Source organism: Globicephala melas, chromosome 13 (assembly GCF_963455315.2).
Source record: "Globicephala melas chromosome 13, mGloMel1.2, whole genome shotgun sequence".
Taxonomy (NCBI): Eukaryota; Metazoa; Chordata; class Mammalia; order Artiodactyla; family Delphinidae; genus Globicephala; species Globicephala melas.
Genome location: NC_083326.1, coordinates 7,111,681 through 7,137,547, shown reverse-complemented (window position 1 = coordinate 7,137,547; position 25,867 = coordinate 7,111,681). Strand labels below are relative to the sequence as shown.

General features: G+C 44.5%; 1 protein-coding gene across 1 annotated transcript in view; it reads right to left on the bottom strand.

Annotated features, from left to right (window-relative positions):
• MAPK4 (mitogen-activated protein kinase 4) overlaps window positions 1-25,867 on the bottom strand; it is a 175,359-nt gene that overhangs the window by 100,378 nt on the left and 49,114 nt on the right. The window lies entirely within an intron of this gene.

Below are 25,867 nucleotides of genomic sequence, written 5' to 3'. Positions count from 1 at the left end.
ACACATTTGAGTGTGGTTTAGGAGTTATAATTCTTTTTTTAAAATATTCATTTATTTGGTTGTGCCACGTCTTAGTTACAGCAGGTGGGCTCCTTAGTTGTGGCTCGCAGGCTTCTTAATTGTGGCATGTGGGCTCCTTAGTTGTGGCACGTGAACTCTTAGTTGCGGCATGCATGTTCGACCAGAGATCGAACCCAGGCCCCCTGCATTGGGAGCACAGAGTCTTATCCACTGTGCCACTAGGGAAGTCCCTATGATTCTTAAAAGAAATTAAAACTATATTTTAAAAGAAGTTCAAATCAAACATCTATGCAACACCAAAGCACCTTCAAACACAAAAGCTACAATCTATATGAACTACTTTTTTTTACAAATGAGGAAATCAGGGGCAAGAAAGACTTGCCCAAACCCCACAGAGGGATTTAGTGACAGGGTGAGATTAGAACCAACTTCTCCTGACAGCATGTCCAGGCCACTTTTTATGTTCCATGTTTCAGAGAGGGAACGCTTGAGAGAGATTATTTTTTGGAAAGTGGCTCCCCCAGGGTCTTCAGTGAACTAGCGAAAAGAAAAAGAATGGAGCCTGATTTTGTGTCAACAACTGGATTTCTCAATCAACCAACATTTTTTTCAGATTGCAGCTCAGATGATTCTCCTGAAATTGACAAATAATAATCTTGGGCAATAACAAAGTAAAACAAAAAAAAAATACTGATTTGTAAATTTGCAAATAATTTTTGTTCGCTGATATTTGCCTTTTCCTTCTTTTTTTAGATACATTCATAGAAGGCTGCTCCACCTATAGGTCTATAAGTTGTCCCCTTTTCTCCTCCCCTGGTTGCTCAGCCACGAACACATAGGTGTTGTGTGTGTGTGTGTGTGTGTGTGTGTGTGTGTGTGTGTGTGTGTGTGTGTGTGTGAAGGCCAATGGAAGAGTTGAAAGCAGTCACAAGTCCTATTCCTAAGGCAAGGTCATTCATATGACTTTTTTGTAAGCAAAGAGGGAAATGTCCTGGGAACAAGAACCATTTGAGATTGAGGTAAATACGCAGATTTCCTTGGTGTAACACCCCAGGTGGCAGAGCATCGCTTCTGAATGGCCACACTGCTGATGTGCACCCAAAGAGGATAAAAAGCCCATTTTGTAGTATGTCTCATTGTCAGTCTCCTTCAAAACATCTCACATCTCATTGTCATAGGAACTTTTCTATTCCCAACATGGTGGTCTTTGCCACTTGCCCTTTGCTTTTATATATGCGTATATATAAAGATCACATGTGTGTGTGTGATGTATATAAAGAACATTGGGCTATGCCCACACTTCCCAAGATGAATCATCTTTCTCTAATATTCACTTCCAGAATAAAAGGTTTGTGACACATTTGAACTGTTTCTATTAGGAGGACAAAAAATGTGAGGTGGCTATAAATACCAGATACTGACACTAGTTCAGACCTCTGTTAGCTGATATTAGAGATAACTATTAACAGAGTGAACTGTATATAAATAGCATAGACTTCCCACCTTGTTCTGCTATTGGGAGGTCCCTAATGGTCACCTACCAGGTGAGCAAATAGAGGGAAGAAACTCTCGACCAACAAGGAAGGACTAATTAGATTATGGTATATCACCCACTGGGGGAGAAAAATGTCTGTTCAAAAAGAACATTTAAAGATATTAGAAAATGTGTATGATATAGCACTAAGTGATAAAAGTTTACTAAATGATGCAAAGTATGATCTCTTTTTTCGTTGTTTTAAAATTGTATAGAAAAGAGACTGGAAAAAAGATAGTCTTTTAAATTTTTGATGGTTATCTGCAAGTGGTAGATTACAGAATTTTTTTCCTTTATAATTTCCTGTGTTTTCCTAATTTCCTGCAATAATCATAATTTTACAACCAGAAAAAAATTAATAAAGCAAAAGTGGTTTGACATTGAGACTACAGCTTTTCTCCATTTCTTCCCAACCTCTCTTAATAAAATACCAAGCTCTCCGAGCCCACTCAAATCAGCAACTAGAGAATAGAGTTTTTTCAGGGTGCAAACTGCAGTTGCCCCTTCATATACGCAGGTTCTGCATCCACAGATACCAAGGACCGACTACGGGACTTGAGCATCTGTGCATTTTGGATCCGCTGGGGTCCTGGAACCAATCCCCTGAGGCTACCAAGGGATGACTGTACACACAGAAAAGGCAGAGAACAAACTGCTATTTTAGAATTTAGATAATTTGGCTCAAGTGTAAGAACTTCTGCTTTCCAGGTTTACTCCCATTTCCAGTCATCAAGCTTGGCACCAGCCCTGAAGGAATTACTTTAGTTTCTTCAAGATTGCTTGCTTCTTACTCTCCCCATAGGCGGAGGTTGAGCTGTGTTTTTCGCCATCCCCTGGATATCTGAAGGGACAAGGTCATTTCAGCTCCGGGCACCAGGTACTCCCTTCTGACTTAGGAGGCAGCTGTTCTGCCCCATCCTGTCATCTACGTGACCTTCCCTGTTCTGCCCCATCCTGTCATCTACGTGACCTTCCCAGGTTGTGCCCTGGGGAGTCCCTGAGCAGGTTTCCTCCTCTGCTGAGCTCTTGCAGATAAGCAGACCTGGATTTGGATCCTGGCTCTGCTCCTTATGAGCTGTGACACCTCAGATGAGTTGTTTGGCCACCCCAGGCCTCAGTCCCTTGTCTGAAGAAAGGGGATCATTAAACCTACTCTGAGGGTGGAGATAATTCACCGAAGCAGTTTTGCTCGGTGCTTGGCACATAACGGGCTCTCAGTCCGTCAACACTGGCTGCTATATTTTTACCATACTGTTGCTGCTGCTTCTCGGTTCTTCCTTCCAGGGAAGAATCTGGTCTTTCTCTAAAGGCTCCCACATCTCTTTTCATGTCCACTTCACCATGCTAGAGCATCTTCGTTAAGTCAGCAGCACTAAATTAATGTTTCCGCTCTCCTGGCTCCTCTCGGGCAGCTCACCTCCAACATTCTGGGACTTTGGAAAGGTGGGCTCTCAGGAGGGAAAGGAGGCCGGAAGCAAACACAGGAACCACCAGGGTACAGCGGTGGGCAGCTCCAAGATGCCTGTTGCCGTTTGTATGCAAAGTGTTACTGCCTCAGCTATTCAGCTGCAAGAGGAGGGAGGTGCTGCCTTACTGGAGGAAAAGGAGAAATTCACATGTGAAAGGTAAGCAACCATCCCTGGATAAAGGAGGTCATGCAAGTTTGAAGGCTTGTGTTTTATCATAACATTTTTCTAAGACTTCAAGGCTTCTGGCGTTAATTCTAGGGCTGTAAACCCTGCCTTAAACAATCTAAAAGGAGGGAGAGATTTTTTTTCCACCCTAAAAGTATCTGCCAAACAGATAGATTCCACCCCGTGCTCACTCGCGTGCTGCCAGCAGAGCATCACGTCTCATCACTACCCAGGAAAAACAGGGGTGGATGCGCAGTCAGAACTGGCAGTGAGAGGAGAGGGGAAGGACCCCGCATTAACCGAGTGCCTACGTGTGTCAGGCACTCTGTCCAACATGATGTCCTTGAAGGTGCACAAAACTCTCTTGTTATGGGCTGGATTGCATACCCCCCCTAAATTCATATGTTGAAGCCCTAACCCCCAGGATCGCAGAATATGACTGTATCTGGAGACAGGACCTTTAAAGAGGTGACTAAAATAAAATCATATGGGTAGGTCCTAATTCAGTATGACGGATGTCCTTATTGGAAGAGGAGATTAGGATACAGACATGCATGAGCACAGAGGGAACCCATGTGAGGACACAGTGAGCAGTGCCACCTGCAAGCCAAGGGGAGAGACCTCAGGAGAAAGCAAAGCTGCCGACACCTTGATCTTGGACTTCTAGCTTCCAGAATGGTGAGAAAATAAATGTCTGTAGTATTTTGTTATAGCAGCCCAAGCAACCTGATACACCTGCTACAGGTATTATTCCCATTTTACATATGGGAAAACAGATGTACAGAAGTACCCTGGCTGGGATTACACAGCTGGTAAGTGGCAGAGTCAGTCCTCAAACCAGATCTCTTTGACTCCAAAGCCTGGTCTCTGCCTTCTACTTTACCTGGTGAAGAATGGGGGCTTTGGAGCCAGTGATCCTGCGTTCACATCCTAGCTCTGTCATTTCCTGGCTCTGTGGCTTTGAGTGAGTTGCTTAAATTCTGAGTTTCAACATCTGTAAAAGTGAGCCACAGAAATCCCTACTTGGTTGCTTGTAGAGGGGATTAAAGAATTTAAAACTGAGCTATACATGTATGGGAAATAATATATATTAATTATATATATATAAATAATATATATAATAGAAATATATATATATTGGTCTCTGAACCTGGTTCCTGCTAATATTTGGTCTTTGATCCTGGTTCCTGACACAGAACTCTTATATCCCTCGGGATTTCTTGAGTTATAAGAGCATCTTTTGTTCTAATGAGGTGACTCTTGGTGGGCTCCTGGATGGGGGCTGGTCACCAACAAGACTAAGCCTTGCTATGCCTGGAACTTTCAGCTCCACCTGCCATGCTCTGGAGAGGAGACAGGGGCTAGAAGGGAAGTTAATAATCAATCATGCCTATGTGGTGAAGCCTCCATAAATCCCAAAAGTATGGGTTTGAAAAGTTTCCAGGTTGTTGAATAAGAATGCATCCCGGTGTTGGAAGGTGGCGCACCCCAAACTCCACAGGGACAGAAGCTCCTATGCTCAGGACCCTTCTGGATCTCACCCTATGTATCCTTTCATATCTTTTGTAATAGACCAGAAACCTAGTACATAAACCGTTTTCTGGAGTTCTGTGAGCTGTGCTAGCAAATTAAGTGAATCTAAGTAGAGAGTCAAGGGAACTTCTGATACCCAGCTGGTCAGAAGCACAGGTGACAACCTGGACTTGCAATTGGTGTCTGAAATGGGTGCAGTCTTGTGGGACTGAGCCCTTCACCTGTAGAATCTGATGTTAACTCCAGGTAGACAGTGTCAGAACTGAATTGAATTGTAGGACACCCAGCTGGTGTCACAGAATTGGTCCGCGTCAGAGGAAACCCCATACAGTCTGCTGTCAAAAGTGTTGTGAAAAAGAACAAAGGAAAAACACAGCATTTTTCCTAGACAGTGTAAAATACTTAGTACTTGACACATGGTAAGTGCCCGATAAATATTAGCTAATATTATTATTACTCTAATTTTCACCGTTATTATTACCATCACTGTTATTATTACTGAAGAATCCTTAATAATCTGATCCAAGCTTCTCATTTTTCAAAATCAGTAAAGTGAGGTCCAGAGATGGGAAATGTCTTAGAAGGTCACAAAACCAGGTAATCGGGAGTCTAATGTTCTATCCATTGCTGTGGGGAGATTCAGAGAAACAAATGTTTGGATGCAGGGTTTAGTTTCTAGTGGCTTTTAAAGTGAGGGGAGGGTGTGCAGCGGATTAAAGGCAATCAGAAGGCTGTGATGGGAATTGGGAGGCTGCGGTCCTGGACCTCGTGTTCTCATCTATAAACAGAGATCCTCTCACGCGCCCCACTCAGCCCCCCGAGCATCACTGTGGGGCCACAAACACTAATATCTGAAAGCACCTGGATGACATAAGACACTATGCGACGGGATTCAAAACTAAAAAGAGCAACTCCTGAAATCCCTTGTGAGCCACAGGGCAGGACAGAAGATACACCTTAAACCCTAAAAATTAAGATTTGGGAAAGTTCTAAGAAGGTTAAGAAATATCAAAAGATTCCCATAGAAAAGCAATTGATGGGCATGGATATTCATTGATCTTTAGGAGGTTGCTGAAAATAGGGCAAAGCAGACACGTCACGTGGAATCTTTCATATGACTGTGCGGTTAGGAACCAGCACAGGGTCTCAGGCAGGAGGGGCAGCCCCTGCCTAAGAGAAGAGGAGACAAGAGAAGCCAGCAGCCACTCCTGGGCGTGGAGCTCTGGGACCAAAGATGCCTAGGGCTGCTCTGCAAGAGTGTCCAGGCATTCAGTCAGCAAGGGTTTACTGAGCACGTTCTAGGTGTTCTGACTTTTGCTCGGCACTGGGGGTAGAAGGAGCAAAATCAGACGCGGCCCCGCCCCTCGTGGGGCTGCAGTCAGGCAGCGCAGAGAGACACGGGTCAAAAAATCACCCAGATGGAAGGTGAGCTACAAATTAAGGTAACCGAGTATGGAGAAGCGAGCCTGAGGCCACAAGACCACAGAACAAAGAAGTTTCGGGCTGGGGCCTGAGAAGGCTTCACTGAGATAAGGGTTCTTAAGCTGAGAACTGAAGGGTCAGGGGCAATTAACAAGGCAAGGAGGGAGAGGGAGACGGGAAAGCGTTCCCTTAAATGCATGTGCAAAGGCCCCAAGGCTGGAGGGAGCGGGGGATTCAAGGAAGTGAAAGAAAGCAAGAGTGCAAAGCTGTGGCAGAGAGTGGAGTGAACTGAGACTGAGAAAGTAGGTCAGACCCTGGGGTCTAGTGGACCAGACCACAGAGACCTGAGGACCAGACCACCGAGACCTGAGGACCAGACCACAGGGCCTTGTTAACCGGATTAAAGAGTTTGGTCCCCAACAGCAGTGGGAAGTCACTGACGGGCTTTAATCAACAGGCCACAAGATCATATTTGTGTTTTGTAAAGATGATTCTGACTGTGGTGTGGAGAGTGGATTGGTGAGGCTGGGCTGCACTCAGGAAGCTGGCTAGGGAGCTTCTGAGGTAGTTCATGGGATCGAGGATAGGACCGTGGATGAGGATGTGCTGGTGGGGATGGAAACAAAAGCACAGCTGTGAGATAGATATAGTGTGTATAATCCCCAAACACAGTGAAGGACTGGGATGTGGCGGAAGGAGAGAGAGGGGCATCAAAGATGAACCCCAAGCTTCTGGCTTGTACTACTAGACAGACAGGGATGCAAATACTGAGACGGGGAAGCCCCGGAAGAGGGATGAGCTTGGTCTTAGAATCACGTTGTTTGAAGTTACGTGACTTCCATGAGGAGATGGTGACAGGAGGCACTGACATCTGCTGAATACTCTGTGCCAAGCACTCTAGGAGGCCCTGGAGATAAAATGATTTAATAAAACAGATTCCCCTCCTTCAAATAGCTCGTGCACAGCCTCGGCCGCGTGCTGGAATCACCTGGGAGTCTGACAGCTACTGAGTCTTGGATCCTACCCAGGGAGTCCCAGTTAACTGGGCATCAGGGTGTTTAGGGGTGGTTCCCAGATGAGTCTATTATGGAGTCAGGGTTGAGAACCACCTCTCTGGAGCGTCAAAGATCCAGAATGACCTGAGTCTAGTCACACAGGATGGGGAAGTAGCAAAATGACTCAAGAACTTAGGCCTTAAGGATTTAGAACAGAAATACTAAAGCACACGGGTGTAATAGGGATAATATTCTTTGGATATTGAGCCAATATATTTTCATCCTTAGTAATTCCTGGTTCCTAGTTGTTCCCTGGCTCCCTTATTAAGGAACTCAGCCTGGCTATCTCAGATCATAGAGCTTCTTCCACGACACATAGAAACACCTCTTATGCCTATGGTGGAATAAAAGATGGATGACAGATAATCCCGTCTCTAAAAGAGCTGATGCGCTAATACAAGATGTAAGTCAACTATGACATAAGGCAGGATGTGATCCATGCCAATATCTAGGAACAAAATCAATGCCAAAGAATGTCGGACTTCTCATGCTGTACTCCTGTTTCCAAGTCACTACAATGGACCACTCAGATTTCTCACTCCTGGAACTGAACTCACCTTGCCCTTGAACTCACTCTGAAAGCACACATTCCTCAATTTTCTTGAAGAGAAAAAAACCTGACAGCCAGGTTGAAAACAAGTAGCACGTGTCGGGCAAACCCCACGTCAGCAATGGTGCCAGGGGCTCACATCCCGCCCTCTCCAGGAGCAGAGCCCAGCACTGCTCAGAACTTTCCCGCTCATCTTTGCTGCAGGCTGATGGGAAGGGAGGCGCCGGGCTTCATTAGGCCTGTCGGCAAAGGAAAGAAATGATGCACCTGGGAGATATGAAGAGGCAGGAGCGGCAGGGACCCAGAAAAAACAAACCTGAACTTCAACCTCCAACAAAACTGTCGTTCCCCAACATCTGCCCTAACTTCACACTGTCTGCTCAGTGCACAGTGTTCCCTGAATTCTTCCTAACACCCACACCTGATTATAAGCAAAGCAACATGGCACAGTGAAACCCTGACCGTGCTGGACTGTGCTTTCTACCTTAGGATGGAGAGCCGGCAGACACACAGAACATTCTAGAGTCCGGCCATCTTCCAGAAGTGATCACAGATCAAATCACTCACTCAGCATTCCATCACCGGCCATATCCACTGTCCTGAGGACACCAGTAAGGAATATCAGAGCGAGGCCCTGACCTCACGGATTTTAGAGTAAGATGAAAGGAGCTATGATTTCATCCCTTCGTCAGTGTGAAGTCACTGAGGGTTTCTGAGTGATACGATCAAGGTATGTTAGTGAGATTAGCCTAGCAGCACCGTGACCAAGTGGCTTGGCCCGGTAAGCCAGTGCACAAAGGGAGGCCGCTGACAAGAATCAAACCCTCAGAAGCCCACGTGTGGTCAAGTGTCCTAGAGATGCACGAGAACATTCTCTGAGCCAGTGCGTGTTATGACACTGAAGTCAACCAGGACACCTGCTCACTGCTCCGGGACGCAGCACCTCCCAACCTCTCCTGCCACAATAGCTCAGGCCACGGGGCCCAGCCGAGGCTGCCTGGGAACAGCTGTCCTTTCCCAGGCAGGTCCCCGTTTCCAGGCAACCGTTCCAGGCAGATGGATGTCTCTTTTTCCTAAAGATTCATGATGAAAAGGATCCCCCAGTGCCCTCGAGGGTCTCTAGACTCGGCAGGGACTTCCTTGTGTCCCTCCCACCTCTCTCATGCCACAAGCAGCCTCTCCCCTCACCACAGGGTAGAAAAGAGCTAAGCTGAGGCTTCCCTGCCGCACAGACACCTGGGACAGGTGAGGAACATGAGTCACTCCATTTCCTTATTGCCCCAGGGACCCAGGTGTAGAACCTTAACCTTTGTTAAGGTTTTCATTAAATGACTCCATCAGTTCAATAGATCACAGTAATAAATCTATGACTTTCTTGGTATTGTACCAGACCCAGTCTCTGTCCTCAGGAATGATTAAAGACCAGAAGGTGCTTAATATCATTCATAAAGATCCTTAGCGAGAGACAGCACATGACGGAATGTGAAAGAATCCAAGAGAACCAGCAGAGGAAATGCCACGGGCAGAGGGCACCCCAAAGTGGAAAGGGAAAGATCAGGACAGTAGATTGTGACAAAACACAGAGAAAAACCTTGCAAATGTAATTACGTGGAAATCAAACAACAAGAAGAAAAATTGACCTCTCTCAAATGAATAGAAGAAGAAACACAGGCGTATGTGCCGCCCACCACAGCAGCCTACAGGCTCCCAAGAATCCCTGCAGGGACTGGGCACCGAGCCCCTACCTGTGACCACTCCAGGCCACGGGAAGGTGGGCAGGAAATACACGGCCTCTACCAGAGGGAAGGCAGCCGTTCCGGCAGGCAGCAGCCTGAGGACGCCAAACTCAGGGCCATCTGAAATCTCACTTTCTCCCCTCAGCAGCGCGAGATACTTGGCAGGTTTGCCAAGTATCTGGTGGGATCCTGGCTGGAAAAGCGCCGAGTCAGCCTCCCAGGTCCCACGAGTGCCCTGTTGGCCTGGAGACCCCAGGCAGCCCCCACTCTCAGTGATCCCTTCCTATGGCCACCCACAGATGTCAACAGCACAGAACACTCACGTGGCACCTCCAAAGTTTACTTTGTGATTTTACAAACATCTCTGATTCTCACACATCCCGGGGCGGGGGGGGGGGGCGGCAGGCGCTCTGAGGTTTTTCTTGCAGCTAAAGGCTCTGCTGTATTATTCCCCGCTGTGTCTAGTATCTCTCTGCAAGCACATTCCACTCTAACAATTTTTCCACCTTTGGCATCAGCACAACTTCAGTGACCGCCTCCCCGGGAAGGACAGTGTGAGGGTCCGTGGTTTTTTTCCCTAAAGGGACTTACTGTCCACCTGGGGGCCACACCTGGAAAGTTAAGAATAACAATGATGGGGCATCAGGAGGCAGAGTTTGAGTGAGTATTAAATAAAATGCACAGACACTGATGCAAAATCAGCTCACAGGACAGAGAGAGCACTGGTCTGGATCAAGCAGGAAGCTACAAAGTACCAGAGGGGTTTGAATGATGTCTGATGCTTAGTAGAAACACAACATTTTTTCAGGGGAGGGCGGGGCAGCAAGCTTGACTCCCTTTATTCGTGGTAGTTATGTGCTACAACGTCTCCACAGACACTGAATTAGTTACTACAGAACCACTGCTCCCGGGGGAATACAGGGTCGGGCCCCCTGGAGCCTCTGGTCAAAACTATGGAGCGGCCTTACATACACTTTGCTGAATTTCCTCTTCCTTTTTCTGGATGTACCGTATTGTGGATCCATTAACACTGAACTCAGGGTCAGCAGCACCATAACGCATGCCTGAAGGACGCCCATCATATGTGTGCTACATGTATCTCCTCCTTAGGGCACATCACAGTCTCCTTGCCCATAGGAACACTAGACAGACCTTGAGCTCTACACTTAGGAGGACTTAAACAGTGAAATCATCGACAAAAGCACCAACATACTGGGCTTCCCTGGGCGCAGTGGTTGAGAGTCCGCCTGCCGTTGCAGGGTGACACGGGTTCGTGCCCCGGTACGGGAAGATCCCACATGCCGTGGAGCGGCTGGGCCCGTGAGCCATGGCCGCTGAGCCTGCGCGTCCGGAGCCTGTGCTCCGCAACGGGAGAGGCCACGGCAGTGAGAGGCCCGCGGACCGCCAAAAAAAAAAGCACCAACATGCACAAAAGTGGCATGAAATAGACGCAGAAAGGATGCTTGTTTACAGTCTGAGAGCTGAAACAAGAAGGCAGTGTTACCTTGCTGGATCTCGGCTGGGAACGTGCACGTCGGGCGACGCAAATTTTTGCCTTTCTGCTCTGCACGACCGTGAAGAGTAGTGAAAGCACCAGGAATACTGAGTTGAGGGTTACAAATAAATGTTGGTGGGTAGGCGAATTGGCAAATACAGAATCTGTGAATAATGAAGATCAGCTGTACTCTGTTACCGAAGGCGCGTAGGAGAGGCACTCAGTCCACTTATGCGGAATTGAATTTGACTGCAAACACAGGTGTTAACTTGGCTGGGCCGTGGTGCCCAGATATTAGGGTAAAAACTACTCTGGAAGTTTCTGTGAGGGTGTTTTGGATGAGATTTACATTTAAATCAGGGGACCCTGAGTAAGGCAGATTGCCCTCCATAATACGGGCAGGTCTCATCCAACAGAACAACATGCTGACCTCTCCCCAGCAAGCGGGGATTCTGCTGGCAGACGGCCCTTGGACTTCAACTGCAACATCGTTCTTTCTAGGTCTCCAGTCTGCTGGCCCACCTGCAGATTCTGAACGTGCCAGCCTCCAAAATCAAGTGAGCCAGCTCCTTAAAATAAATCTCTTTATATATATATATGTGTGTATGTGTATACACACACACACACACACATATATATATTTCTCTCTCTCTCTCTAAATATACTTTTATTTATATACACACACATTCTATAGGCTCTGTTTGTCCGGAGAACCCTATCACACCAGGAAACTAACAGAGCTCAAGCCAAGAGCTCCTCACTTGCACGGGCCCCTTTCTGAGTCCTGGGAGGGGGCCTAGCAGCTCATCTCTCCTCTTTCTGAGAAAGCCTCCAATGTGGTAAAAGCCTCAGGCCTCCCCAGTCCTGGATCCAGCCTGGCCTTTGATGTGGGCATCTACTGCTTCACTTCTACCCGGTGTCCGTGCCTTGCACTTCGTCTTGCCCGCACCGGCACCTCTGTCCTCTGTCCTTCGAGTGGATCTCCATGACGAAGGGACAGTTCTGCCCCTTGGCCTCATCTGCTGCGTGTGTCGCAGCCCTTTCATCTGCTAAGCGTCTGATGCGCATTTATTTACAGAATGTTGGTTCTCGCCTCCTGCGGGTCTGTGGAGGGAGGAGGCTAGGTAGGGGCTCTCAGAGGATGATGCCGGGGGCCCAGGAAAGCAGAAAGATCAAGATAGGAGGCAAGGGCGAAGGGAGGAAGGAGAAAAACCTCACGGCATTTTACGCCCAGCACCTTTGTCCTCCCTTAGCATCCCAGGACTCTGCTCACCCGAGACTTGGTCTCCTGAGGTCACGGAGGCCAGGCCTCCCCGATGCGGATCGTGCCTTTCCAGGGCCAGTGTCAGTTGCTCCTGACCTGTACCCGCCCCTCACCTTCTCCTGTGCTCAAGTCCGCTCAGGGAGGAACAGAGCTGGTTGAGTGTTTAGGGCGGCCTTCAGCTTCTCTCGCTGGTACCCCAGGGAATCCAAATGGAATTCAGAGCCACAGAGGATGCGGCTCTGGCTCAGCTGTGTGCTTTGACAGAACTTACGGCTGACTCAACACTCCTTCAGCAGGCCACCAGGCGCTCTCAAGAGTTCTTTTCTGAACACAGCAGGTTCTCCGGAGGCCCCAAGGCAGCCGCAGCTTCCCAGCAGGCCGCACCAGAAGAGTGTACCAGACAGGGCCCTCCAGGGAGGAAACGCACACCTGAGAAGGGCTTTTTCTTAAAACAACATTGTCACCAATGACACCACCACTATCACTTCCACAAAACTCGTAATTCACAGCTTATTCAATGAAAAGCAAGTGAACCAAGGTATGAAAAGTTGGATTTAGGAAAAAGACAAAGAGGACGCTCATTCTTTACTCCACAGAAGGATTCGCCATTCCTATGTTTAGGAAGAAAAACAACAAAAACAGTTGCTGCTTTTAAAAAGATTATAAATTCACCATATAAAAATAAGATAAGAGGCCTTCCCTGGTGGCGCAGTGGTTGAGAGTCCGCCTGCCGAAGCAGGGGACGCGGGTTCGTGCCCCGGTCCGGGAGGATTCCACATGCCGCGGAGCGGCTGGGCCCGTGAGCCATGGCCGCTGAGCCTGTGCTCCACAATGGGAAAGGCCACAACAGTGAGAGGCCTGCATACCACAAAAAAGAAAAATAAAAAAATAAGATAAGAAAGATAAGAAAAACAAAACAAAGGAAAACCAGAACACTCCGGATGATCCTGGCTAACACTTTGGTAACGTCCTTCTAGCCTTTGCTGTATAGATATAATAACACTTTTTTTTGAAAAGGAAAATAGGATCATACGGTATATCCTATCTTATAAGCAACATACTATAAGAAATTATAAGAGGAGATGCTGCATCATCTAATAGCTCCATGGCAACATACTATGGAGTACTACAATCTACTCATGTGTTGGTTTCCCTTAGATAGTGTATCCTTCTAGAACCTTATATAAAATACTTGGATATATGTATATGTATAGCTGATTCACTTTGCTGTACAGCAGAAACTAACACAACATTGTAAAGCAACTATACGCCAATAAAAATTAATAATAAAATAAAATATTTGCAAATTATAGCTTAATGTACAAACCTCTAGTAATGTAATTAGGAAATCACAGTTTAGCTGGTGCTCCTGTATTCTGATTTCATTTGTACAACAGGCCCCAGAAAACTCATATATTTACTTATTCATTCATTCTTTCACCCTATGCTGATTACATGCCTACTATGTTCCATCGTTGTGTTAGCAATGAGATACAACAATAAACCCGTAAACAGACAGGTCCCTGCTCTGATGGAACTTACATTGCAGTGAGAGAAGACAGACAACATATAAGGAAACAGTGATTTAGTAAAAAAAAAAAAAAAAAATCAGATTGTGATAAGGGCCTTATAGGAAGTAGAGACAGGTGATGTAACAACTATCTCAGGGGAGAGGGTTATTTTAGCTAGAAGGCCTTTCTGAAAAGATATCATTTGGGCTGAGTTCTGAAAGAGAAGAAGGAGTCATCCATGTAAACAGCTGGAGGAAGAGCAAGCAACACAGAGAAAACAGCAAGTGCAAAGGCCCTGGGGCAGGAAAGAGGTTGGTATATTCAGGAAAGAGGCTGGTGGGGCTGAAGCAAGAAAAGCAGTGTGGGACAAGGTTGAAGAGGAGGAACCCACAGGGTCTTGCATAATAAGCAATTTCAACTTTATTCCAGTGTACCAGGAAGCCATGAAGTGTTCAATAGGGGAGTGATGTGATCTAATTTGCATGCTGATAAGTTCCTTCTGGCTGATTCCTGAAATGTGAAGAATGTATTAGGGGGAGGTTAGCATGAAAACAGGGAGACCAGCAAGGAGGCCACTGAGGTGCTCCAGGTGGGCGATGATGGTGACTTGGATGTCAGGGTGCAGGTGGCAGGTGGAGAGAGATGCAAGGTACATTCTGAAAGCGGAACTAATAAGATGTGCTGACAGGTTAGCTGTAAGGAATGAGGACAGGAAGAACATAAGAAAGATTCCTAATGATTTTGCTTGACTGACTGGGTGTTTATACTACCATTTACACAAATGGGAAAGTCTGGGGGACATGCAGATTTGGAGTCTAAATGAGTCTGTGGAAAACTCTACCCTGCGGCACAATGTTTATCAATCTTTTTAGATCCATTCTCGCCCTGCCTCCAAGGAACTTGGTGCTTCAAGCACTGAGACCCGGCTGATCCAAGTTCTGCCTCAGAATGAGCCACTTCCTCACCTCAGACTTCAGGGAATTTACCTCACCTTGTGGAGATTCCCCATCTCCAACAAAATAAATAGAGTGAGTGCCCCCTTCCTAACTCCTACCGCTCTCTTAAAGGCTGAGAAATGATACCCAAAGTATTTCAACTCCTCGGAAGGAGGCTTACCATAAATTATTTTGTCTCCTAGGCTGGCTCCTGAATTAACTAACAGTTGTGTACACGGAGATGTTTATCTTACTCCAAGGCCTCTCTGTCTCTCAAAAAAAATCTTTGGGGAACAGTATTTGAAATGATACCATTTGCCTGACTTTACAGGTCACTAATTCCTCCCCAACAATCACTAATTGGCTTGGGAACACTGCCATTCCCTCTCATTACAAATGATGATGATATTTTGAAGCCTGAAACCCATACACTTGGCCATTTGTGGTGGCTGCTACTCAACCCTTTGCAAAATGGTCTTTCTTGGCCTGGAAAATTAGTATTCTTTAAACAAATGCTGCAATTCCAGCCCTACTCTGTCTATGTCGCAGCCACAAGTCGGGGACCAAGTGCCGTCAGAGACCCAGGGCTATTGAGAGAGCTGTTCTCAGTCAAGGTGTCCAGTGCTCTTGGAGAGCCCATGGGATGGATCTGCCCCGCTGCCTAGTGCCCCCTTCAGGAACAGAGGACTCACTGCACTGGCTGCAGGGGCTGCGGCCCCCGTTTGGAACTGTCTCTGCTGAATAGAGCTGAGGTCGTGCTCCCTCCCGGGAGAGCCCACATCCAAGGACATGATGACAGGAGAGTATAAAGGCCTCCAAGCTGGGGCAACTCTGAAGGACATTTCAGCTGCAGAAGTCCCCGGGGCGTCAGACGAGGCTGTCACTGGGACAGCGTCACAGCCCAACTTATCCTCAACACTGCGTCCCTCTTTCTTCTTTCCCAAGAGCCCTCCCTAACAAACGCCCTTTACACAAATCTTTGTCACAGAGCCTGCTTCCCAGGGGACCCCAATGGCCACTGCCTCTGATGTATAACGCATGGGGCAGGGCCCCCAGGGGAGATGTGGTGGGAACCCGGACCCCTCCCAGTGGCTGTGGTCTAGGCAGGGAGACAGAGCTGCTGGAAGCACCCTCACTGTAGCCTCTTGTATAACTCCAGTCCTACCAGCAGAGCCCCCTCTTGAGGCTTGCCTTCTCTAGAAGATGAGTCCCTCCCACCCCAGGCCATGCCAGTCCTCAGGGCCTCTCCTTCCTCCTACTCTCTGGCTCACTTTTGGTCTGTCCTATTAATTTGTTGCCTACATCTTCCTCCCTTTATAATAAAGTCCACTGAGATCACAGTGAACTCTAAGGGCTGCTAATTGGTATTATGGACGGGTCCTATCTCCCCAGACAGGGCTTAAACACCCAATGGCAGGGACTTAAGTATCTTCCGTGCCCGGCACAGTGCAGTGTACAAGACAGTAACTGTCACGCATGAAAAGATGCTCAGCGTCACTAACCATCAGGGTCATGCAAATCAAAACCACAGTGAGATATCACCCCACACCTGTCACAATGGCCATTATAAAAAAGACCACACATAACAAGTGTTGACGAGGACGCGGAGAAAAGGGAACCCTCGTGCACTGTTTGTGGGAACGTAAATTGGGGCAGCCTCTGTGGGAGGTTCCTCAAAATATGAAAAATTCCATACAATCCAGCAATTCCACTTCTGGGTATTTTTCTGAAGAAAACGAAAACACCAATTCGAAAAGACATATGCATCCCTGTGTTCACTGCCACATTATTTACAATAGCCAAGATATGGAAGCAAGTTAAGTGTCTATCAACAGATAAACAGATGAAGGAAACATGGTATGTATATCCAATGGAATATTATTCATCCATGTAAAAAACAAAATCCTGCCGTTTGTGACATGGATGGACCTAGAGGATATTATGCTTAGTAAAATAAGTCAGGGAAAGACAAATACTGTATGATTTCACTTATACGTGGAATCTAAAAAACAAAACAAACCAAACAGAAACAGAGATACAGAGGGTGCCAGAGAGGAGGGGGGTGGATGAGTAAAATAGGTGAAGGGAATTAAGAGGTACAAACTTCCAGTTATAAAATAAATGAGTCTAGGGATGAAATATGCAGCATAGGGAATACCGTCAATAATATTGTAATGGTGGTGACAGATGGTAACTAGATTTATTGTGATGATCACTTTGTAATGTATAAAAGCATCAAATCATTATGTTGTACAGATGGAACTAATATAATATTGTAAGTGAATTATACTTCAGTTTCAAAAAAAGACAGTAAATGTCAGTTGACATCATTGGCAGTGATAAGTAGCACATGCAACGATGGCGTGTCTAAAGCTAAAGCCAAAAGAAAGCATAGTGGATACTTAGAGGAGGGAGAGATTGAAGAAACTCCAAGGAAATCATAAGAAAAACTTTTATAATACTTAACTCACTGGGGACAATGGAGATTTCATTTCTGGGGAAAGTTTTTCTCCTGGTAGCACTATATCCTGAATTATTAAGAGCGCAAACCTCCAGCCTGTCATCCCTCTTTCCTCTCATTTGGGGTCCTGTCTGCGCTGATTAACAGCTCTAGAGAGAAGAAAAGAGTCAAATCCCAAATCTTCAGTGGCTCTGGCAAAGGGTCTGCTTGGAGAGTCAGCCAAAACGGATGGCTTCGTGGCAGGCTGGGGCTCTCTGGGACTTTTCATTTCACTGAGTTACTCCCTGCCCCTCACGCCTATCATAGTACCCTCTGCCATTAGTATAAAGTGAGATTTTCCTCCCTTGCGTTCAAAGCTTCCAGCCCAGTGGATACGTCCGTACTCTTACTCCCTATAGCACCATATATCTTTAGCACACAGTTTAGAAATTAAGTACACTTGTTATTTTTGTCCTTTGATTGTTTTCTGTTTAGGAATGTCTCCTTTCTTCATGGAGGTGAGGACCTGATGTTCAGGCATCTCTGACTCTCGTCTGCACACCTGGAAAGCAGTGTGGTGAGGAAGAGCATAGGCTTTGGAGTTGGAGGGTTTGAATCTCAGCCTTATTGCTTCCTAACCAGAAAACTTAGCATAAGCTAATTAGCCTCTCCAAGCTTCAGTTTTCTTATCTGGAAAATGGGAATAATAGGACTTTCTTCATAAGGTCAATGTGATTAAATGAGTGAATACATGTAAAACACTGAGCACGGTACCCAGTAATGTAGCATATGCTCAATAAAATTAATAGTATTTTTCCACTTTAATAGATTTTGAGGACCCTGTTTCCTAGGAAGTCAAATAACACAGGCTACTTGGCTTAAGTAAAAATAAGATAACAGAATTATTGGGTTGATAGATAACATCTCCAAAGATGAAAGGGTAGGTAGATAGAGTGATGGGTAGGTAGGTAGGTAGATAGATAGATAGATAGAAAGGGTAGGTAGATAGACAGACTGATGGGTAGGTTTTTTTCTTTCTGTAAGTTATTTTAAAGTTTTTACCATGTTCTTTGTGCTGTATTCTTTTTTTAATAAGTAAGGGAATACAACAATCTTCATATTTAACTGAGTAACGTCACAGGGTGAATGCAAGTAGAAGGTAAACATTGATAAGCCAGTGTGACCTAGTGCACACAAGCCATCTCGGATCACGGAGATTCGTGTTCAGCAGGAAAATTCCACGTCAGAATTTCTAAAGAGGAGATCTAAGAGTCTGTATTTTATTAAATGAGATCCTCAGGCACTTATATGCTCCCCAGAGTTTGAGAGATTCTAGAAAGAACTCTGGATTTGGGATCAGAAGATCCAAGCTCTAGTCTTAGTACTGCTGCTATCTTTTAGCAAGTCATGTGTCCTCCTGGGTCCCCTTTTGCTTTTCTACTAAAATGCTTCCAACCTGATGAGCATTAAGGCCCCTTCTGAGAGGAGAAGGGGTCAATCACATTCCCCACTGGGAACCCATGCCAAAGGAGAAAAGTTGGCCGGAGAGCCTGGATTCCTGAGGATAACTAAATAATCTTGGGGACAAATAAATATTCAGCAAGTGATCAGGCCTCAGCAAAAGTAAAGCACATGACTCCTGTTGCCAACCCAAACAGAGAAGTTGCACGGCCTGCATTTCCTCGGGAGAGCCAGGCCCCTGGTTCTGTTTCATGGCTGGCAACTCTGCAGCATCCAGCATCCCTACTTAGGCCAAGCCCCCGTGGACCGGCCTGAGGCTGTGCTTCCTATCTCACCAACACTGCAGAAAGAAAGCCCTGTGTGGAGAAGGAAGAGAAACATCACTGTAGCTTGTGGTTCTCAGTTTTGGTAAAAGGATGAAGTAGTTAAAAATAATGTCTAAAAGAAGATTTCCCTGAGTATAAATGTGCTCACTGCTTGGGGACGGAAGGGTTACTCCAAAGACGCAGCAGGAGAGAGGCAGTCATCAATGATAATTCAGATTTGCTTGTCTCATCGGGTGAGTCAAGGATTCTAGGTCCAGTTGAATGTAAACTCCTGAATTTTGATGAGACAGTTCTTGTAAATATAATAACTCACTAAAAAACACATCATGGCTGATCATTTCATTTTTTTCTGATGAATATTTTTCACTATTTTTTCAGATATCATAATTACAAACTAATGGGTATATAATATAGCATCTCATACACCTTAGGCTAGGAATCTCTAGCCGGGTCATGTTAATCCAGGTTTACAGAAAGATGAGTCTTCACAAAAGAAAGACCTTCATATAGGTCTTTCTTTTTGCAGGGGAATGTCCTAATTAAAATGATACATTTTGCACTTCTCAGCTCAGTTTCCATTCACCTTCTTTTTTTTTTTTTTTTAAACGCAACATGTAATGACCTTGACCCGCTTGGGTCATAGAAAGACATACTATAGAAAGGCAGTTACCCAAGCTAGGAGCCTGAATCTCAGAAGGGTCAAATGTCCCACACACTGACTTTTAGACAGTATTTTGTAGAGCACAGTCTTTGCCTTTTCACTCGAGGTTTGGGATGGTCTTATTTACACTGATCCATCCCTTCAAACACCTGTCCCACACGGGGCTCACTCCATTTCGATGATGACACTGTTATCAGCGAAGCAAATGCACTCTCGCCAGGCTTGTAGATGGTGCCTAATTGCTTGATGATCTCTAACATTTCTAAAGATAGCAACAGATTTTTAAAGTACCTTAATACATTTTAGAGGTAATTAAAAAACACCAGCACAAGCATCCTCAGAGCCAAGGGAAATGTAGTAAGGATAAATAAAAGATGCAGCATTTATCCCCAGGTTTATGATAAAGATCTGAAATACAGGAATGGCCATTGGAAAAGGCCTGAGAGACTTTGCAGACCCCAGATTTACATCTGAATTATTATTACAAAACTATTTTTAGAAGCCATCTTGATACAGAAATGTATGCAGAGAAATAGAACTTAAGAGCCTGTATATATTCCTCCTCTTATTTTCCCCAACATGAATCAAGCCATTATTGGGGGTATCACATACAGCTTTTCAAGTGAAATGGGGAGAAATGGAAAAAGAAGAATGAGAGTAGGCACAGGGTATAACTGGTTTGGTTCACTCACTTCTACAAATACTTTCATCAAAACCAAAGAAACCCAGAGGGCAGTGACCAGGAGGGTAAAGGGCATCATGATGTATGAGGGATGCTGAGAGAGCAGAGCATGTTAAGGCTGAAGATAGAGGTGGGGTGGCTTCAAATATTTCAGAGACCACATGCAAAGAGGGATCAAATTTATATGGCATTGATCTGGAAGGTAAAAAAGGCTGTCAGGTATATACACACATGTACAATACACATATATCAGAAAAGCAAGTTTCAGGGCAAAAGAAAAAGTTTTCAAGTAAGCTGGTTCTTTCCTCCAAAGGAATGGCTGCCTCCTAACAAAGCCGTGAGCTCCCCATCATGGGACATGGTCAGGAAGGAGCAGTAACACTCCAGCAAGGATGATGTGAAGAAGACTCTGGCATTGCATAAACTCTGAGCATCACTTCAGCGCTAAGATTTTCAGGTTCTATAAACAAGAATCATTACAGAGCTAGAAAACAAGATGGATATCAAAGGTCTTACGGTTACAAGTCGGAGTAAAGATTTAACACAAGTCGGAGTAAAGATTTAACAGGAATTTGCTAGAGGGGATTTTAAATCATAAGCTGGGTGGGTGGATCCAAAGCCCTGTTACATTTCTTCCATTCGATTCTAGGTAGAACATCGATTGGCCTCTCAGTTCCACAATCACACAGTTCTATATTGTCGCTTCATCGGCTCTGTCATATGACCCCCTCATGTGGAACTACTGAGTGGAACAGACTGGAGCTGTCAAGGGTTAAACAAACTGGAATAAGCATAGGTCTAAACTCAAAGCAGCTTTAATCCCTGGAAAGTCAAGTTTGACAAAAAGTCATATCATGGGATTTTCCTGCTTATCCTTCTTGTTAACTATTTCAAGTGCTATAAACTCTGCGTGTTATTTCCTGCCATGTGCAGCCTCAAAAAATTGAATCATTTTCTCCTTGAATTAAAAGACTGAAATTGTTTTCTCTGTCGCAAAAGAGTTATTTTAATATTGCCTCTGAAATTACAGAACCCTACATCTTACTTGTGTTTAAATTGTTTTACCCAGGATGGGCTAACTCTAATGTGCATCTTTTGGAGAAAACCTGTGAAAATCCAGGAGTGAAGAGAAATGCCCACTGATAGGTAATTCATTTCATAAAAAGGTCCTTAGTTTTGTACAATTCACAGAAACACAAAGCCTTAGAGCCCAAAGCTGAAGCCTTAGAGATGAGGTTGGTGATGGTAACAATGATAACAATGGTTCCCATTTATTGAACATGTCCATTACATCAGACCCTCAAAAATAAGCCCTCTCAATCATATTATCTCATTTAAGCCCAAGACAGTCCCAAGAGGCAAATAATAGTAACAATATTTTATAGATGAGGAGACAACATTTTTGAGATGAGGCTCAGGAAAGGTAAATACCTCAGCCTGAGATATTCCAGAGAGTTAAGTGGCAAAGATGGGGTTTAAACGTAGGCATTTCTAATTCTATTGATTTGAGTCTTCTCCCTTTGTTTTCTTGATGAGTCTGGCTAATGGTTTATCAATTTTGTTTATCTTCTCAAAGAACCAGCTTTTAGTTTTATTGATCTTTGCTACTGTTTCCTTCATTTCTTTTTCATTTATTTCTGATCTGATCTTTCTGACTTCTCCCAGAGTGAAGTAAGTCAGAAAGAGAAAAACAAATACCGTATGCTAACACATATATATGGAATCTAAAAAAACAAAAAAATGGTTATGAAGAACCTAGGGGCAGGACAGGAATAAAGACGCAGACATAGAGAATGGACTTGAGGACACGGGGAGGGGGAAGGGTAAGCTGTGACAAAGTGAGAGAGTGGCATGGACATATATACACTACCAAACATAAAATAGATAGCTAGTGGGAAGCAGCCTCATAGCACAGGGAGATCAGCTCGGTGCTTTGTGACCACCTAGAGGGGTGGGATAGGGAGGGTAGGAGGGAGACACAAGAGGGAGGAGATATGGGGATATATGTATATGTACAGCTGATTCACTTTGTTACAAAGCGGAAACTAACACACCATTGTAGAGCAATTATACTCCAATAAAGATGTTAAATAAATAAAAAAATATATGCAGGCAGGCTGACCCCACAGCCTGCTACCTCCACCAGTCACCCCAGTGTCCAGGCATTTTCAAACTTGCATTTTAGCAATAGAAGCCCTCTTCCTTTTTTTTTTTTTTAATCACACAACCAATAAAAATGGAGCTGCTATGACTAATACATAGGGAAGAAAAGTTCAGAGCCAACCCCCAGCACCTGAAGCAACACTGAGGAACCGTAAGTTTCCATGGAACCCAGATTGTAAACCCATTAGTCTAATCTAAAGTCCTCATTTTACTGAAGAGCAAACTAGGGCCAAGAGATGTAATGTAACTGGATCAAGGTCACTTTAGTAGTTTGTGGCTGTTTGTGGGTCTGAACGCAGTTCAGTTTTCCACCCACTCAGCTTAACATTCCAGGTAGCACCTGGCCTGAAATGTGCTTAAAACCATCCAAAGCTCTTTCTTATATATCTGTTGTTTTGATGAAATATAACTGACTTGGGCAACCTTGTATCCGTGACTCTAAATTATCATCGTTCCTTCCAAACTTATATAAGAAAATATACACCTGTGGCAGAGATTACCAGCTGTCACCCAAATTGTGTCCTCTCCCTCTCTCATAGAAACATAAAATTTTTAGTTGGACACAAGAACACCCAGTGGAAGATTACATTTCTCAGCCGTCTGTGGACAGTGGGATATGTGCAGAATTGGTGTGTGCAACTTCAGGTTCAGACCCTTAAAGAGGGGCATGCCCTGCTTCTCTCCTTTCTTCTTCCTTCTGGCTGGATTGTAGACACAGGGGGAACCATGTTGAGCCATGCAGATGAGGGCAACATCTTAGGGAAAGGGGAACAATCAGAGAGAGCAAGTGGGTCCTTAAGACCGTGGAGCTGCCATCCCATCAAGGACTATTATGCTTGCAAGCTTATGTGAGAAGGAAACCAACTGCTATATTGTTTAAAAAATATTTGGAGCAGCAAGCACCCCCTTGGACTCTGACAAGAAGGGTGCCTGCATGGGGCCCTGCCCTTCTGAAAGCCCTGCGTCAATTCTCTCTCTCTCTCTCTCTCTCTCTCTCTCTCTCTCTCACACACACACACACACACACACACACACACACACTAAACAACACGTGGGTGCTCCAATCACTCAGGACTCAGTGCTGACACAGCACGATCGGTACCTTAAACATCCGCTGGCGTGACTAACATCATTCAAGCCCCAGGGAAACATTTCTCCACATCTCGTACCCTAGTGCTCAATCAAAAGGCCACTGTGTCCAAATGTTGCGAAAGATTGGGGACTTTGCCATTGCCAGGATCTGGGACAGATGCAGCTTCAGAGTACGTGGAGAATTTGAACAGTGCCAGCACTGGGGTATTAACTCATCAAATCCTTCTTCGCTGATAGCATCAATGCAACAGATTTCTGCTTGATGAAGAAGTATTGTTTCCCAGAAGGGCAGAATATCTGTTTTTTTGCTTCTCTTCATCTTCTAGTTCTTGATTCCATCAGTACCACTGGATTGGAGTGGGATTTACAAGAGTTCCATATGGAAAGTGGAGCAATAGTTTGCAATATTAAATAATTCATGTAACTCTTAAATTTACACACATCTATGAGGGTCTAGAGATAATATATGTGAAATGTGACCCTGATTCTTTACATTGGCATCTAGATGGACTTTAAAGGCTACAATTACAAGTAGTTTTATTTTTATAAGAATGTTTAATAAGATCTTGAACTAAATGTTCAAGAAACTAACAATTCAGCCTTATTTAAATAACAAATTTAAGCTTTTTATTATTTATAATTTGTATGTTTTCTGTTTAGTTTTAATAGATTTTTGAATATTTTGGAAGAAACTTTTTGAAAACTTAAACTTGAAATTTTTGACTACTTTAAATTTATATTTTGATGAAAATATAATGTTCAAGTTTGGGACACATTTTATTTTTCAATCCTTTAGATTCTTACTGTCAACTGAGCACCCACTATGTTAAACAAAATAATTAGTGACCTCTTCCTGAAATGAAAGCAAGGAAATATATTTTATGGAATATATAATAATATATGAATTAAATGTCTATTTTATTACTCTATTCAAATACTTTCCATCAGCAGAGTAGCCAAGCATGCAAAATAATCATTATACTCCATTATCTTTAATATTTTGCCATTTTTCAGTGATATAAAGACCTTTACACACATATTGTTATTATGAAAGTATATTTGTCAACATAACAGAACATATTATACATAATAGTGATTTATAACTTTCCATTCTTTAGACATATGGCATATCATCCATTTGTATTCTTGCCCCAGGCCCTACAAATGTTAGAAAAGGGGCTGATTTAGGGTCTGTCTCAGAACAACTAAACTTATGTCCTATGCAATGCCCTTGTTTACTTCTTAGATAAGTCAGAGCCCATAATAGTATCAAAGTAAAATGCTAAATGGCAATCCTTAAAGGAATTCATTGCATCCACTTCTACATCCTCTGTACAGCATATAGGACTCAGAGTGTCTGCAGAGCCATGTGTCACTGAGGGGTTATTTTGATACAACCAATGTTTGTAGATAAGTATGTGTATTAGTTATCTACTGCTGTGTAACAAATTACCACAAAGTTAGCAGCTTAAAGTAACACGTGTTTATCATCTCACAGTTTCTGTAGGTCAGGAGTCTAGACACAGTTTAGCTGGGTCCTCTGCTCAGATCTCGAGGTACTGAATGGGCTGCATTCTCATTTGGACGCTTGACTGGGGAAGAATCCAAGCTCATTCTGGTTGTTAGTAGAATTCATTTCCTTGCAGCTGTATGACTTAGGGCCCCAGCTTTTTACCATCTGTTGGCTGGAGGCCACTCAGGTCCTAGAGGCCACCCCACCTACAGTTTATTGCCAAGTGGCTCTCTTCACAGGCCTTCTTACAATATGGCTGTATGCCTTTTCAAGGCCAACAGGATTCTCTCTCTCTCTCTAGTCTGCTAAGGCACAGTCTTATATAACACAACATAATTATGGGAGAGACATCCTATCATCTTTCCATAAAATGTAGCCTAATCAAGGGAATGACCCTCAATCACCTTTGTCATATTCTGTTGCTTAGAGGCAAGTCATAGTTTCTGCCATGCTCAGGAGGAGGGGATTATACAGGGGTATTATAAAGGGGTTATACTCACTGGCGGTCACCTTACCATGTCTGCCACAGTGTGTATTCTTATGTTCTGACAGAAGGGAGAGATCTTGAAAAACTTCCTACCTACATACCTAGAGAAGCAAGTTGATGTACATAATTTTCAGAAATTCATACAGGGCCCTATGTCTACCCTAGCTAGAAAGTTCCACTCCAGGAACTCTGCTGAAACTGTCATTGTTGTTTGCCATAGATCTTTCTAGGTGTCTAATCAAATCAAGATGGTAACCCATTGCTTTCTGCTCTCTGCCTAGTTAGAAAGTTCTAGGTGTACTACTCATGCCCTTAGAGAAGACATTTTGTAATGTTTGGAGATTGGGGGTCA